The sequence below is a fragment of the Euprymna scolopes genome, chromosome 21, assembly GCF_053919585.1.
Source record: "Euprymna scolopes isolate OS-2025 chromosome 21, ASM5391958v1, whole genome shotgun sequence".
Taxonomy (NCBI): Eukaryota; Metazoa; Mollusca; class Cephalopoda; order Sepiida; family Sepiolidae; genus Euprymna; species Euprymna scolopes.
The window spans coordinates 16,726,175-16,743,040 of record NC_136502.1 but is presented as its reverse complement, the minus strand read 5'-3'; the positions used below and the strand labels follow the sequence as shown (position 1 = coordinate 16,743,040).

General features: G+C 33.7%; 1 long non-coding RNA gene across 1 annotated transcript in view; it reads right to left on the bottom strand.

Annotated features, from left to right (window-relative positions):
• Positions 1-16,866, bottom strand: part of LOC145242022 (uncharacterized) — a 772,700-nt gene that overhangs the window by 754,929 nt on the left and 905 nt on the right. The gene's annotated exons all lie outside the window — the stretch shown is intronic.

Genomic DNA, 16,866 nt, shown 5'->3' with positions numbered 1-16,866 from the left:
AGTAATGAGGAAATAATAAATATTTATGAATTTTAAGCTACGAATAAAACTAAAATTTATAGATCACCCCTCACAAATGTGTTTCTTTTACGTCTGAGAAAATAAATGCACATTTAACACGTTTTTATGGCAATAGGAAGATAACAGTTCAACATTTAGTCATAAAAATCAGAATTGGCAATTCTATCGGAATTGAGAATTTAGTAAAGAATCGGTAATTATATATATATATATATATATATATATATATATATATATATTCATCCACATACAGTACTGTTCGCTGTATCATAGCTCAGCAGTGTGGCTAGAACAGCACCTTTCCCTAGCCAGGGATTAAACCTACAACCATCGCATTGACAGTCGGCAATTCTAACCCCCAGCCCATGGGATCGGTGTGTGTGTGTGTGTGCCAACTAGCACCATGTATATTTGTGTGTATGTATATATGTGTTGGGGTGGAGCAGGCTCCAATAAGCCATGGTGAAGACAACCTTTCTAGGAGAAGCAAATCTCTGATTTAAAAACCATAAAATGGGAGAACTGTACCCGCATTAAGCTGGTCTGCAGTCTAATTTGTTGCTGGCTATCTTGCTCTTGCTTGTTGCTGGATCTCAACATTTTGAACCAGGAGAGAGACTTAGCTGTCGTACAAAGCTAAGACTCTGTAACGTCATCTTTGTATAGATACTCCCTCAGGCATTTGGGCTCATGGACTTTAAGTGTCTAATGAAGTGGCACTCGTCTGACAAGACGTTACAATCATCATCATATATATATATATATATATATATATATATATATATATATATATATATATATATATATATATATATAATGGCTTTTGAGATGAATGAAAATAAAAACAAAGCACAAAAATTTGCAACTCCTTTTTTTTTCTTTTTTGTAAATACTGTCATTCAGTACTCATTATTGAACTTCGAAAATCGTTTGAGAAACTTTTGTTGGTTTTAAACGTTTGCAGTTTGTATTGAATTGCAGCAATTTCTTTTTTTTTCTCTTATCTTAGAGTTGTTGTTTGTCCATACAAGGTTTTAAATGCATTGTATAATGTTGTTTTCCACGTATGCTTCTCTTAAGAGATTGGCTTTAATAGAAATAAAAATAAAATAATAACTCACTATTAAAAAAAAATTAAACTCTGTCCATCATTTTGGGGACAATTTGGAGCATGAATAAACGTTTTCATGCAATATCCTTTTTCATGTTTTTCTTTTTACGCTTTCATTCTTATTTTTTAATTTTTTTAAAATTTTTATTTTTTTATTTTTTGCTACTGGCTTCTTCCCAACAAGTTTGTGCATGATGGACCTAACAAATAACTATCACAACTGTCCGGAATTCAAATCCTCTTAGATGTGTTATAGTCATTCACATTAGGATTGTTAGGGGAAAATATAAAACTTCAATTTCTTTGTAGAAAATAGAACTTTTCTGTATTTAATCACTAGGGCTATGACAACAGCATATTCTTTTCATTGTTTTTACTCTCGAGTATATATCCGACACAGATATATTTAATCAACTGAGAACCACATCACTCTACATAAAAACATATAAGATATCAATGGATATATACATGATAATCAACACAAGGAAAAGAATATGCTGTTGTCATAGCCCTGTTGATCACACACAATGAATCGTTTATACCAGGTTGACAAGAAAGTTCTTGCGGTTTTTAATTTTTAAATTCAAATCAACATATTTCGGTTCAAACAAAAATTTATTAATCGAAATAAGCACCATGAGAATGAACATATTTTTGTCAATGCAAAACAAGTGTATTTATGCCACTAACGTAAAAATCTCGCGTTCTGGTAATGCTGAAGGCGTTTTTCATATCGCTCAAGTTTTTGAAGCCTTTCTCATGCAGAAAGTTGTCAAGATGCTTGAAAAGATGGAAGTCGGTAGGTGAAAGGTCTGGAGAGTATGGCGGATGAGGCAGAGTTTCGTAGCCCAATTCGTTCAACTTCTGCAGGGCCGATTTAGCAACATGCGGTCGGGTATTTTCATGGAGGAGAATTGGGCCTTTTCTGTTGACTAATGCTGGGTGTTGTTGTCATCCATTTGTTGGCAGTACTTTTTCGGTGTAATGGTTTTACCTGCATTCAAAAAATTGTAATGGATGAGAAATTTTATATTTTGTTTTTGTATTTGTTTTAATATTTAATTGGCTTTACTAACTTAGTTCTTTCTGATTCAAGCAGTTTATCCCGAGCTCAATGGATGACTCAACGGGCAACTTTTTCTTCTCTCTCATAATTGCCTGATTCTACTTCTTTCATCTTTCTCCTTCATGATAATTCTCATTTTTCTTCCTTTGTTCTTATCTGTTCTCACTTGTTGTGTATATCTTCTCTGCCCACAAAACAATTATTTCAACTCCAAGATTTTTTAACCGACTGCTTCTCTCTGGTATAAACTTTAAGATCTGTTTTTTTGTTTTTTCATTGTTGTTTTTTTTTTAATGACATATCAGCATTTTCCAAGTTCGACCCAATCATTTTGCTAAAGAAAAAAATAACACAAGTTTGTATTAACATGGTACAACAATTTGACTGGCTCATACTGTAGTAGACATTAGTTTCTCCTGCTCTTTCTAAAATCAGATACTTACAGAAAAGACCATGTGAAGGTTGCCAACATCCATAATGAAAGCAGTGCTATGGAGCTGACAGGATTTGAACTTAGCACACTGAGGTCGTCAGTCCATGTTAGTATGCACTTTATCACTACCACCTCTCCAGATCTTAATATCTTTAAATATTTATTCACGATTTTTATTTAGTTATTTACAATGAAAATGTAAGTGTATTATACCACAGACTGCAGTTTCATGTCATGCATATACCTGATTTTATTTAATTTTTCCTTTTTTTTTTTTTTAATTTTCTTATCAGTTTGTTTAAGCTGGGAATGGAGCATTCTACCGGATGCTAAACATTCACCCGCTAACTCAGATATTCCAATCGACAGATTTTTAAAGATTCGACCATCTCTTAAAGTGCAATTGTTTGGATCTCTCTTGCACTTGGTTCACCGGGCATATTTGCCAGGTAGTTTTTGAAATTCATTGGCATGTTTATTGGCAACCATGGCCTTACAGACTGTAAAATCTTAAAACTATTGTTTGTTTTTAACTTATGCCTACATTTTGTGCCATTATGGTTTTTGTTGATTATTTTCATTTTTGGAGTTGTATCACACTGAATATATTTAAATACTAGTCAATATATACGCCTATATTTTCTTATTATTCCCCCAAATCCCGTCTGTGCGCGCGTACACACATACACACACACACACACGCACGAATACAAGGGAGAGAACCAGCATTGAACTTAATTTCCGAACACATTTTATAACTTGCTTTAAGTATGTACAAGTTACCTCCCTTGGATTAGAAACACAAGCGCTTTCTGCATCTTCTGAGTGTGTGCATGTTTAAATGTATTATGTGAAATAGAACGACCGTTCGTATTATTTGGAATCTTCAGATTACCATTCTCATCCATGACGTAGCGGATAAAGTACTTGGTAAAATTCAGTTATGAGTTACACTCTTTTGAAGGTTGATGGTTCAATCCTTGGTGCAGGAGACACTCAAAATACAATTGCGAATTAGGACTTCTACCCAGTCATGGTTGATGGAGAGCATGTTACACCATGGATTAAATAAAATGTTCTATTTGAAATTCTGTGTAGATTCCCGAGTTCGACAGACCTGAAGAAGGTCTAGAATTACATCGATCGAAACATGAAAAGAACACTCAAGATGAGAACAGTAGTTTGAAGAATCCAAAGAATATAACCAATCTTCATCTCAAAAAATGAAGAATCATAGAAGTATGCTATTTTTCAAGCAAGGTCACGTGAGGCTGTAGATGGAGGATTTTTTTTTTTTTTTTTTGTATATTTGAATCAGTTTCAGATTTTATTTTGTACTTTTCGAGTTAATTTAATGCACATTTATAGCGATCGTACAAATGGTCATGTGTGCTGAATTTGTTCCCGTGTGACTGAATGTAAAAGCTTGCGGTCAATAAAAAACAAAACTCACTTGAGTGACCAAAATAAGATGACGGTGAACCAGCAGAGATGCTGAAACACCAAGAAGGAAAAAAGAAAATGGTACAGATGTGCAAGGATCCACAAAAGCCCCCTTGTATCACAGAACCAAAAAGATCAGATGCAAACATTGGCGACTCACGAAATGTTGCTACTGAGAAGGATGGCAATTCCGACGAATATTAAAAAGCAAATGTCTTTGATTGTTACCCTCTTTCTTCATCACTTCCAAAAGCAAGTAAGTTTTTACAGAGATGTGTTAACTCAAAGTATTTTCAACCAATGAAAATCGTTTCAAACCCACAAGTAACATATTTACATTAAAGTAATAAACCAGTGCGTACTTAAAAACTCCTGGAAGAACAGTGACTTGATGAACTGAAATTAGAGTTCTCCTAGGTGACACCTGTGACGCACCTTGACTTTCAGCATCAACAATGCCACATATATCAACTAGTCTATAGAGATGCAGAATAAGATAAAAACGTCTGTTTATGCATCATCTATACATTGCACTGTTTTTTTGTTTTTGTTTGTTTGGGGTTGTTTTTTTTTTTTTTTGTTAAAATGAGTAGAATAGAATGATTTAAATTTTTCACCATTAAAACTAATTACATATATTTACATGACAATCATGAAGAAAGGCCTGTTCATCTAAGGGACGTAACTCTACTTTTACTAAGAACAATCGAGTAAATGTAAGAAATTAAATAAAGTAGCTTAAAAAACTTGTTTTTTTTTTGTTTGAAATATATAATTGATTGTTTTTTGGGATTTTTTAAAAAACTTTTTTTCTTACATTTACTTGACTGTGCTTAGTAAAAAGTAGACTTACGTCCCTTAGACAAACAGGTCTTTCTTCATGATTACCATTTATGTTAAGGATGAGAAATCTATGACAAAATAACTAAATGTTTTGTCGTTATGATTTAAATCTCTGATCTCATTCATAACATTACTTAGTTCAGTTTAATAAAAATGTTTGAAATGATCCATAAGAGAAAACAAAACTATTTTCTTGTCTACTTCTCAACTTTAATTTAACAAAAAAATCTTTTGCGAATCTGTGATCTATAATTTTTGAATAGTTTTATGTTGGCATTATTTTACACCGATTCTTTTTTTCTTTTTATGTGAAATCAAATACTCACAAAAGGTGTCACGTGGAGGTTACTAATATCCTAAGTGCTAGTAGTGTAATAGACGCATCAGAATTCAAACTCTAACCCGATCGATACAAGACCCCCCTCCCCAGTTTTTGAAGCATTTATAAATTTCTGTAACAAATTTTAATGACTTTTTTTTTACTCCAAACAAGGCATATTGCCACTTGGAACATAAGAGGCTACTATGTGGGATCGTGTCATGGGGGATTGCTGGGAGTTGATTATCAAGATGTCTGTTCACATTACATTTAAATTTCTGCATGTCAGTACAATCAAGGAAACAAAAAACATGGAAAAAAATTCCAAAGTCTAGCAGTCCAAGGGAAGAAGCTATTAGAGTAGAAGGCTTTCCAGTATTTAAGGACCTCAATAGTGAAGGGGTGGGATTTTTCTGTTTGTTGGGTCAGTTAGACAAGAGGGTACAAGTGCTATGAGTTCATCAGAGCACATTCCATTAAAAGTACTTGTGAAACAGGCACAAGGATGTGACATTGCAGCAACGGGACAGAGGTTGGAGTTTGGTCGATAACATATTATGAGGGGGTTATTAGGTCTCTTCATATGCAGGCATCACCATTTTAAATTTCATCTTTATGGCTGAAATCTGAATTGGAATAAACTGATGACTACAAACGTTGTTGAATATTTAAACTTTTAGTTTATTAATTCTAATCACAATATTCACCGGGCAGTTTAGCTGCTGTGCTTTAAGGATCTATAATCACATTTTCCTTATTCATGATAAATAGACCTTTGTGCTTAGCATGGTCTTTGTAAGTTAGCTTTTAAAATTATTGATAACTTGAAGCATAAAAACTTTTACCAAAACTTTTACAAAGTTTGACATTAAATTAATCTGGTAAACGTGGATTTGCTGTAATACAAAACAAACTCTGCATGTTTTCATTTAAAAAAAAAAAAAAATATGTACCCTACCTATAAGCTCACACACACTCGAATGCCACTGAAAGTACTTTTTAATACTGATGTTTATAAATAGAAGGGAGGTAATTCGTAAATGCCTCAAACAAGTGAGAAAATCTGCCTAATAATTTAGCCCAGTATGAGTTCTTTCCCTTGTCTAGATGCGTGTGTGTGTGCACACAACCACAAATGTTTGATTAGTGAATTAACTTCGTCTAACGTGTAAAGCGTCCTACATGCATTTGAGACGAAAGAAAATAGGTGCATCTGTAGATTAGTGTTTTAATAAAGTCAGTGTCGCATTTCTATATAAAAAGCTGCAGTGGCACAAGATGCAGACCTTAGCAAATAAAAAGAAAATCAATTTGTAGGGACATGAAGAATATCGCAGATTTCTTTGGTTTGGTATATCAACCCTTTTTTATTGCTATTTTACCATAAAAAATATATTTTGTGCTACTTTGATGTAGAGGCTACTATTTGGGACATAATTTGCAGGGATAATAAGTAGGGAGTTGAGCAGCAAGAGGTCTGTTTACATTACACTTGAGCTTTTGCGTGTCAGTACAGTCAGGGAAGCAGGAACCTAGGAGGGAATTTCAAAGTTTAGCTGTTCGAGGGCAGAAACTATTAAAGTAGAAGGCTTTCTGGCATCTGGGGATCTCCACTGTGTAGGGGTGAGATTTTAGTGATGAAGACATTGTTTACTTACCCACAGAGAACATTCACCAGAATATTATGAGAGAGTTGAACCAGCTTTCTCTGAAGGAGAAAGTTTCAGGGAAGTATGAAATTTATAGGCGGACCCCAGATGTAAATGGTGACGTTAGGTTTTTGCAACATTTACAGGGAGGTGTCGATGTCCTCCTATATACAGTGCCTCATCACCCATCTGGTACTGACCAGACTACAACGCTCTTATATCCGGGGTTACACTTATATACTGGTTTCTTATATCCGGATTACACGGTACATTAATACAGGCTCTAATTTGGGACCAGAGAAAATTTCTCCTATACCCGTTTTTCTTATTTTATGGTCTTTTATATCAGGGTTACACGGTAATTAAATTTCACTTTAAAAATCCAATTAGAAATAATAATTTGATTAAAAAAATTCATAATTAAAAGGTTAAAGAAAAAATGAAAATCGAAAGATACGTTGGTTACGTAAAGATAGTATCTTATAAGTGTAAAATAATGATGTTTATCGTTAGTTTTGTGTAATTTAAATTTAACAAACCTGCATGACATTAAAAAATTCTTTTAGTAGCCATCTTAATTTCCTTCGAATGCAGACACTTTGGTTCTTTTTCGGCATTGTAACAAAATTCAAAAAATTAAATATTGTATTTCAAGTGAAACCAATCGTATCTACTGAATTGTCATGTCACAGTAATGAACATATCCAAAAATTATGAAAAACGATAAAGTAGACAATTAATTATACAAAAATAGTTTTAATTTTCATTAATTGTCTTCAAAAATTGTTTTCAATAATAATTAATTTTCTACTTCACCGTTTTCCGTAATTTTTGGATATTTTCATTATTGCAACCTGGCAATTCAATAGATAGCATTGGTTTCACTTGAAATCTGTAGTGGACTGGTAGATATATTATATATATCCTCCAGGCATGCAAAATAGGAAAAATGAATTGTTTTGAGAAAGAAACGAACAACGCGTTAAATTGAAATAAACGAACTAGGATTTATTTTGTGAAGAAACAAATGAGAGAAAAGAGTACAGCACGTGTTTAGTTTGGTGTGCGTCTCTCGCTGTTAACTGGTGAGAAAGAAAGTCTATTGTTGTAGAGAGAGAGAGAGTGAGAAAGTAAATCCAGTTTGGCGCGCGTCTCTCGCTGTTAGCTGATGAAAGGGAAAGTCTATTCTTGTAAAGAGAGAGAGAAAGTCAATCCAGGCCATGGAGATAGAAAGAGTGTAAGGTGTACATACTGTCTGTTGGCTCTTGCCCCACACATAGTAGCAGGTGATGTGAGGTGCACGGGCGCATGCGCCCCAAAAGGGAGCGGTTGGTCCGTCGACCACTCAGCTCAGGAGCCAAATCGAAAAAGGGTGGAAACAGCTCAGGTCTCTTGCTTTTGTAGTTGTTTCCGGTGTTCTTTGCACATGTGTGGATTTCCTTTCATGTGTGCGTACATGTGCGCGTATGTGTGCGTACATGTGTGTACGTTAACGTGTGTATGCACATGAATGTGAGTGTATGTATGTGAACGTGAATATATGTACGTGTGTGTACGTGCGCGTATGTTTGTGTGCGCGTATGTGTATGACAAGAAAAATGGCTTGAGATGTGAACGCGTGTTTTTGTGCGAGACTAGAAACCGCTCGCACAAATCCAATATCTCAATTTCGCGAATTTCGCTACAATAACGAAGACGAACCGACACTTCGACTTTTATCGACTAAGGGAGATAACTTGTGCATGCTTGTTGCGGAAAATTACTTTTAAAACAAATCGCTTAACAAATAAAATAAAAAAAAAGGCTACATCTCTTTATTGCACGAATGCAGCGTACTTTTATGGTGCAAAAAAAAAAAAAAAAAAAAAAAAAAAAAACGCTGATTTTATTTTTGTTAAAATTAAGCAAAGGTTTTGATTTATTAATAATTATCTGTCTATACACGATGCTGCTCGGGAGTTTTTACTTTCATTTTTGTTTCGCTCTTTGTTGTGTTGTGATTCTTTTTGCGTTTTTTATTGATTAAAAATAAAATGGTTTGGCAATAATATCTATAGCAGGGGTCTCCAAACTACAGCCTGCAGGCCAAATAAAGCCCGTCTTTAATGTCTTTAATCAGGCCCGCAGAACTCTTATGGAAAACATAAAAATATTCAGTAAAAATTTATAAAATGAAAATGTGTGAAAATAGTGTAGTGTTTTTTCTTTTAGTTCAGACAATGATTATAAAATGATTATAAAATGATTATAAAATGATTATAAAATGAGGTTTTGGAGAATCAGTTTCACTACAAATTACATTTATGAACAAAACAGTATAAAATACGTCCCTAACAAAAGGTAAACCTGTAAATTCACTCTTGTCCATTCTTCCGTTCGTCTGTCCATATTTTTCTCAATACATACGCCTTGGAACTTTTTGAAATTTTTCACAAACATTAAACATGATATAAGTAAAAAAAGTAACAGAACGGATTTTCTGGGAAAACTTTGGTTGCCCCCACCCCTAGGGGTGCCTTTTGGATTAAAATGGCTAAAATTGACACTTTTGTGCTTATTAAAAAAATTGATTTCTTGGATTTTTATCAAACTTTCTGAAAAGTTGTAACTAACTGATTTTTATATAATTTTGTTTGTCTATTCTTCGTGATAACTTTTGGGTGTGCCCCAGGGGCTCTTTTAGGGCTAATAAAAACACTTCATTTTTGGGACTATTTTACCATATTTGTCTAAAATTTTCTGTGTATGTCTATTTAGCAGTTTTGCATGGTGTTGCACTCAAATTTAAAGGCCTTGGGGACTTTTAGGGCTAATGGGGGAGAGGGGCAAATGATGGACTTAGTCATTTCTTTTTTTTTTTTTTTGCATGGGGCAAAACTCAAATTTACATATGTTAAGGCCTTAAACTGCACCGTTTGTTCATTTTCACCAGGAATTGAAGTCCCCTAAAGACGTTTGGGGCTAAATGGGGGGGGGGCAAATGCTGAACTGTGTACTCACGGGGGAGCTTGCACACTTCACTTGTTTTTTTTTTTTTAAATTTTGGCCACATAGCTTTAAAAAATCAGTAATATGACCCCCTGTTCAAAATCTTTGAAGACCTCTGATCTATAGGAATCATTACGAAATATTGATATTTACGTTTCATAAATCATTTCGTTATTTTCTCTTCTTTTCTACTTTTAAAAAATAAATATGGTACAAAAGAAGAAAGACTAGTATCACTTAACCTTTGCCATCCAACAAAGTTGTTGTTGTTTGTTTTGTTTTGAATAATACTACTACTACTACTACTACTACTACTACTACTACTACTACTACTACTACTACTACTACTACTACTAATAATAATAATAATAATAATAATAATAATAATAATAATAAACTGATAAGGTCCTTGAACACTCCAATGAGAAGTGGTATGAGGATAAACCAGAAAGTAGTACAGGAAAATTACAATGTCAAACTTCTTTGGGACATGTCCATACAAACGGATAAAATCCTTGAACACTCCAAACTTGAGATAATTGTCTAAAGAAAAACAAGAGAACTTGCTCAATCATTGATATAACCTGCTCTTTCGATATCAGAGTGTAAGAGAAAGAACATGAAAAATTAATATCAAGATCTGAAATGGGAATTAGTTAGACTGTGGGAATGTAAAGAAGTCAAGGTGATTCACATTATAATTGGAATGCTTAGAACCATAATGAAAAGCCACCATAAATGGCTTAATAAGATTCTTTTCCAATTTTGCAAAAGACTTGCTTGTTAGGGACAGCAAATTTGTTAAGGTACAGCTTGAATATCTAAAGTCAATGTAATTAAAAAAAAAAAATTAAAATCAACCTGATGTTGAAGAAAAAAAATCCCAAAATATCCAAAAGTTCACCCAACTATGAAGAAATAATAATAATAATAATAATAATAATAATAATAATAATAATAATAATAATAATAATAATAATAATAATAATAATTCTGATTTCGTTTATCAACGTCTCTCTGGAAAGGGATGGGATTCATTTCCAGAGATTTTCCCTCAATCTCGGCTCGAAAACAGGAGCTTCAAAGATCAAGGGGTTTCCTTAGGGTGTTGGTGGTACCTACAATAGCAGAGGTCTACATTTCATCATCATCATCATCATCATCATCATCATCCTCCTTTTTCTTACACATAGAAAAAATAAACAACGAAATAAAAAATTATGTTTAAAAAATGTGGAAAATGTAATCGCCTATCCAAGCATTAAATCGATATTATATTTTTGAAAACTTCTTTTAAAATAAAATTTAGTAAAATTGCTTTATGTAAGGGGCGATGTTTGCAACAAGTCTAAATAAAATGCAAATGAAATAGACGCATAAAAACTCGTTTACGTAAACAACGTATAATTAAAAATGCGCATTATTTTGTGCCGCAGGGGAGATAACTCATCCTTAATCTTGAGAAAAAATGAATTTAATAAAAATTTCTGCCATTTATTTTTCTCTTTTTCCTTCGCTTTATCACATTGGTTGAAATTTATAATATGTGCATCGAACAAAAAATATATCGAGGTTCATTCTTGTTGGTGATTAACAATGCAAAAAATAACCTCGTCTAAAATATTAATTTATACGAACATCTTTAAGGAATATATACGGTCTTTTGTAATTATTGATAGCTTAACACAAAATGAAAAAAAGGTAAAAACGTGTGTGTGTGTGTGTGTGTGTGTGTGTGTGTGTGTGTGTGCGCGCGTGCGCGTTATTACCTCACAATAACTGATATGTCTTTGTGACTTATATTTTTTCATTTCAGACAAGTTAGCATACACGCAACCAAGGGTCTATGGGAGATAACCGCTTAGTGAGTAAATGAAATTTATTTTAACTCCAATTCTGAATATATATATATATATATATATATATATATATATATATATATATATATATATATATATATATATATATATATATATATATATATATATATATATATATATATCCTGTTCGTTTAATCTCATATATATAGTTAAAAATAAATAAATGAAACAAATAAATAAATGAAACAAATAAATAAACAATTAGTGTAGCTGGTATATATCTAACAGAATGTGACCTGAAAACTAAAATCAATTCACATCGGTGAAAAATGCAGAAAGCAAAATTCGAACCTGTGCCATGAAAGTGTCATTCTAATCGCCAATAAGTTTCAAGACAAACTGTCAGAATGGGGATAATATTTTAGTAATTATATGAACATAGAAAAAAAGTGAGGGAACTTTGAATAAATCACTTATTCTAACATCTTTTCTTTAATTTTCCGTCTGTTTAATATCGAGTGAGCACTAAAGGTCATCATTGTTTTTTATATCTTACTGCCTGTATCTACACGTCATTGCCAAGAGTGCAGTGAAGTCATTTGAATTAAAAAATTTTAATGTTTAGATGTTTTTTTTTTAATTTACATTAGATAAAGCCTATATTCTTTAAGTTAACATGAGTTATGTCCCTTAATGATAATTATTTATTTTCTTAATGTTCAACAATCGTCTGAGCTAGCCTAAGTAATTTTTAAACTAAATTGTACAAGAGAGCATTATTATATTGCCAACTAACAAAGGGGCCCGATGTTGCCTAGGATTGAATGAGGATCAACAAATGTTTCACATTTCGAATATTTTATTATGAAATCGTCCATTTTTTTTTAATTAAAGCGGTTTGTTGTCTACTCTCATCAGGGTCGACCATGGTGCACCACTGCACCAGTGCACCACTGCACCAGAAGGAAGCTTCATATGCCTCCCCACAGTAACGTAGTCCATAATACATTGTAGTCTACATTGCACTGTAGAGAACCTACTGTTGATTTTATAAATTTATTTTTTAATTTAAGTTTAAACTGCAAAAGTCAAGTATCATAGTTCAGTTGTGCTCTAAGCAGAAACATTCATTTCAAACACGCCCCCCCCCTCCGTCTTATCAAAGAACCTACTGTTGATTTTATACGCTGGATCCTTCTACTTATGTAGTCATAAAATTTCTCAAATGCGCATACGATGTTAGGCTGTATAAGGGTGTTAACTTTGGTCAAAATCTGACTGTTCCTTATTTAATCACATTTCTTTTTGTTTATCGATTTTCGACACTTATTGGAGAGATTCTAATACAAAACCTTAGATCATTCCCATGCATATAAAGTACATTTGTGTGAAAGTTTAGAAAAGATCGGCCCAGCCGTTTCAGAGTCCAGAGGAAACAAACTCACACAGACATACACACCAACAAAGTACCTTTTATATATAACTAGCGGGGGTACCCGGCGTTGCCCGGGTGTTACGATGTGTGTGTGCTCTTAAATCAAAAAGAAACCCGGGGGCAGGGGTAAAAAAAATTTTGGTAAGTTGGTAGAATCGAACCCGAAGCCCTGAGGCGAAGTTGGAAAATAAAATGTGAAAAAAAAAAGTGACATGAATTAGTTACTGAAAGATGTTTGAATTTATTTAAGTAAGAAGGGAATTGACAGGTGCCCGCACTTAATGACGTCAAGTGGAAGTCGTAGAGTTAACATTTTATGCGAGCGTTACGACGACGACGGCGACGTAATCAATAGCTATTCAGCAGTTAACATTTTCTGTGGGACAGTTTTTAATGAGGTCAATAACCCGGTTTGTTTGTTTTTACCTAACTTTGGGGAAAAACAGCTCCCCTGTTTATTAGAGGAGTGTCTCGTCTTGAAATGAAAGCAACCGTCTGATATGACGACGGTAAGCCGATATTTACCAAACGTTACATCGCTTTCTAGAGACCACTGGCCGTGGGCCAGGGATTCAAATCAAGTTTCGCTTTTTTTATACCGAAAAACGAAAGCAATATGCAGTGATCCCAAAATGTCAAATATTTAACGTTTCAAAGTCGGGCAAATTAGATAGACGGGCGACCCCCATTCGTAACTCGTAGACATTATGATTTCGATGTGATATAAAAAGTTTTAAAAATGAGCGACGGCCTCGAGAAGCTGCCGAAAAAAATCCTTTTGCGGACATACACAAAAAGCGAACATACATACATACACACATTTTCGCTTTTATATATATGGACTAGCGAGGGGTACCCGGCATTGCCCGGGTGTTTGGAGGTGTGTGTGGAAACTCCGGGGGGTGGGGGTGGGGGTTTAAAAAAAACAGTAAGTATGAGGATTGAACCCGAACCCTTGAGGCAAAGTTGTAAATTAAAGTGTGAAAAAAAAAAACATGCGACGTTAACCATTGCCCCACCGCGACATGCTAATGGAAACACGTTTGAATTTATTTAATTACTTGGATTTAGCAGGTGTTCGTTTTAATGAGTTAATGAGGTCAAGTTTGACTGCGGGATTTCATTTACTGCTGAACGCTTTTTTTTTTCCTCCAAGATGTTATAGGAAAAAGACTAACCCACATGCGGCGAGCGACTAATGTTGAATATTTATCTTCCCGAAATCGAGCAAATTAAATAGACAGGCGAGCTTCGTTGTTAATTGTGAGATATTACGATTTATATGTGATATAAAAAGTGTTAAAAAGTTGTGAAGCGAGCGACCGCTTTTCTGAAAGAAGCCTTTTGTAGGCACACAGAAAAAGCGAACACACATACATACATACATACATACATACATACATACATACATACATACATTTTCGCTTTTATATTTATAGAAGATTAGAGATAATATAGCACAAATGAAAATCGGCTAGTCAGAATCAAAGTTCGATTTGTTAGCATAAATGCTATTTGGGTGTGATTGTGAAAATCTGTCAAGAAAACTTTATATCTTAGACAGAGGTTGTTCTCGTATACAACATTAATTCTTTTTAAAATGGATCCTTATTTATAGGCTGTAAAGACCTGCAACACTTTTATTCCCAAATAGAGAATTACAGAACGCTGGGTAATATGATGCAATTGTAAAAATGTACACTTGTTATTAAATGAATCTGCTTTTTTGGGATAAGTGCAGTAACTAATGTATAATGAACTCTCTTTTCACTTTGATAAAACTTCCAAAGATCATGTATTCAGGGAGAACATCCCCCACTCTCTTTCCACCAGGTTAGTAGTTACTGTACAGATAGACAGTGTAAAATGTAACACATTTACCTGGTCATGGTGCTATTCTAGAGTTTTCCCTCTACCAAGGCTTAAGAGTCTTATCTACTCTATTATTTCACACGTATCCTAGAGGAGTAAAGAGGGATTTATTTCTCCATCAAGTTATTAGTGTAAGTGACTTTTTTTTATATCTTTGAGAGGGCTTGAAAAAAAGCACACGAGGCCAGTAGTTCACCACTTTTTGTTCTGGTTTGTGTTTTACGGCATATCAACACTTTTGGGTTTATTTGATGTTGAAATACAATAAACGGCTTTTGTTATCTATTTTACTGCATGACAACAGTTTTTAGATTATTTGAAGATATAACACATTACCTATCAAAAACGGTTCATTTTATAAATCTGATATTACCAGATCAGACTGTCTGAAGATACCAGCTTCCTGACCTAAAATGCAGCAAACATATTATTTTTTTATTATTTTTTTTTTCAAGCTCATTCATGTTTTGTAAAGCCAAAAACGAAAACAGCAATTTTCGTCTATAAAACAAACCAAACATCATAAATAAATATCTGAATATATAAAGAACTTGAAGCATAAAACCTTTTACTAAAATAATTGGATTTGGCATTAAATAACTTGAAAAGGGTTGATGTGTCGTCAAACAAAGCAATCAAACCAGATCATCGTGCAAGGTGTCGTAAAGTCTGGACACAAAAATAAAAATAAAAATAAGATTTATTTGTTTATTAGGAAAATGTGGCACAAGGTTAAAATGATGCCAAGATGAACAAAGACAAAAATAACCAGTTGCAGAAATACAATTATTCTGTTTGTTCAGACTTTACACGTACTTTGTATACAATTTATTGAACACAAGTTAGTACGTTTCTGAATTTTTTAGATAAGGATTGGTTAATCAAATTATTTGGATTTTTCAGACTACTGTTTTCATCTTGAGTGTCATTTTCACGATTTAAATTCTAACCATTCTTCAGATTTATCTTGTCAAACTTGGGAATGTTTCTGTTGAACTTGGAAATTTGGACAAAATTTCGAACAGAACTCTATATTAACTTCATGAGGATAGCATGCTCTTGTTCCGTCAGCCATGACTAGATAGAGGTCCTTGATTATTCGCAATTGTATTTTTCGGTCGCCCACACTGAGAATTGAACCTTCAATCTTCAGGAGAATATCACTTTTACAATTGATTTTTTCAAGTATTCTAACCACTGCACCATGGGTCCTTGCGGACAATTCCAGTATGAAACGACAAAGTAGGGCCTGATGCTTCGTCAGCTCTTAGGTATCCAGAATGATGCCAAGGTGAGCAAAAGCAGAAATAACCAGTTGCAAAAATTATCCTGTGTGCTCAAACTTTACAGATACTCTGTATACGATTTATTGAACAGAAGTTGTTTTTACCGTCAGTATTACTGCATAAATTACCGTAATCGATCTGATGGGATTCAAACCCAACACAGTCGATTCCATAGATTGTAACAGTATTCATTCAACCAATCACGCCCTTCACCTGCCACATCTACTTTATTCTTCAAATTAGAAAATTATAAACAGTACAGTTATTAGTACAGTTTACTACAAGGCCACCTGGCATAATAGTTACAGCATTTGCTAATGAGCCAAGATACCGGGTTTAATCCTTAATCAAGTCATATGAAAGATTTGATACCTGTTTGCTATGCACTAGCAATATAAGGTTAGAATCAAGGTTAAATGGACTAATCCAGGGAAAAGAGTCGCATCCTACCCTACACGTTTGTGTTGTAGCTCATGTAAAGGTATCCTTCAAGTCGCCCTCGACTATGGTTGGCCATTTTATTTTCACTACAAAGTCAATTATTTGCTCATTAAATAAACTTTGTTATGGTGTGATGTTT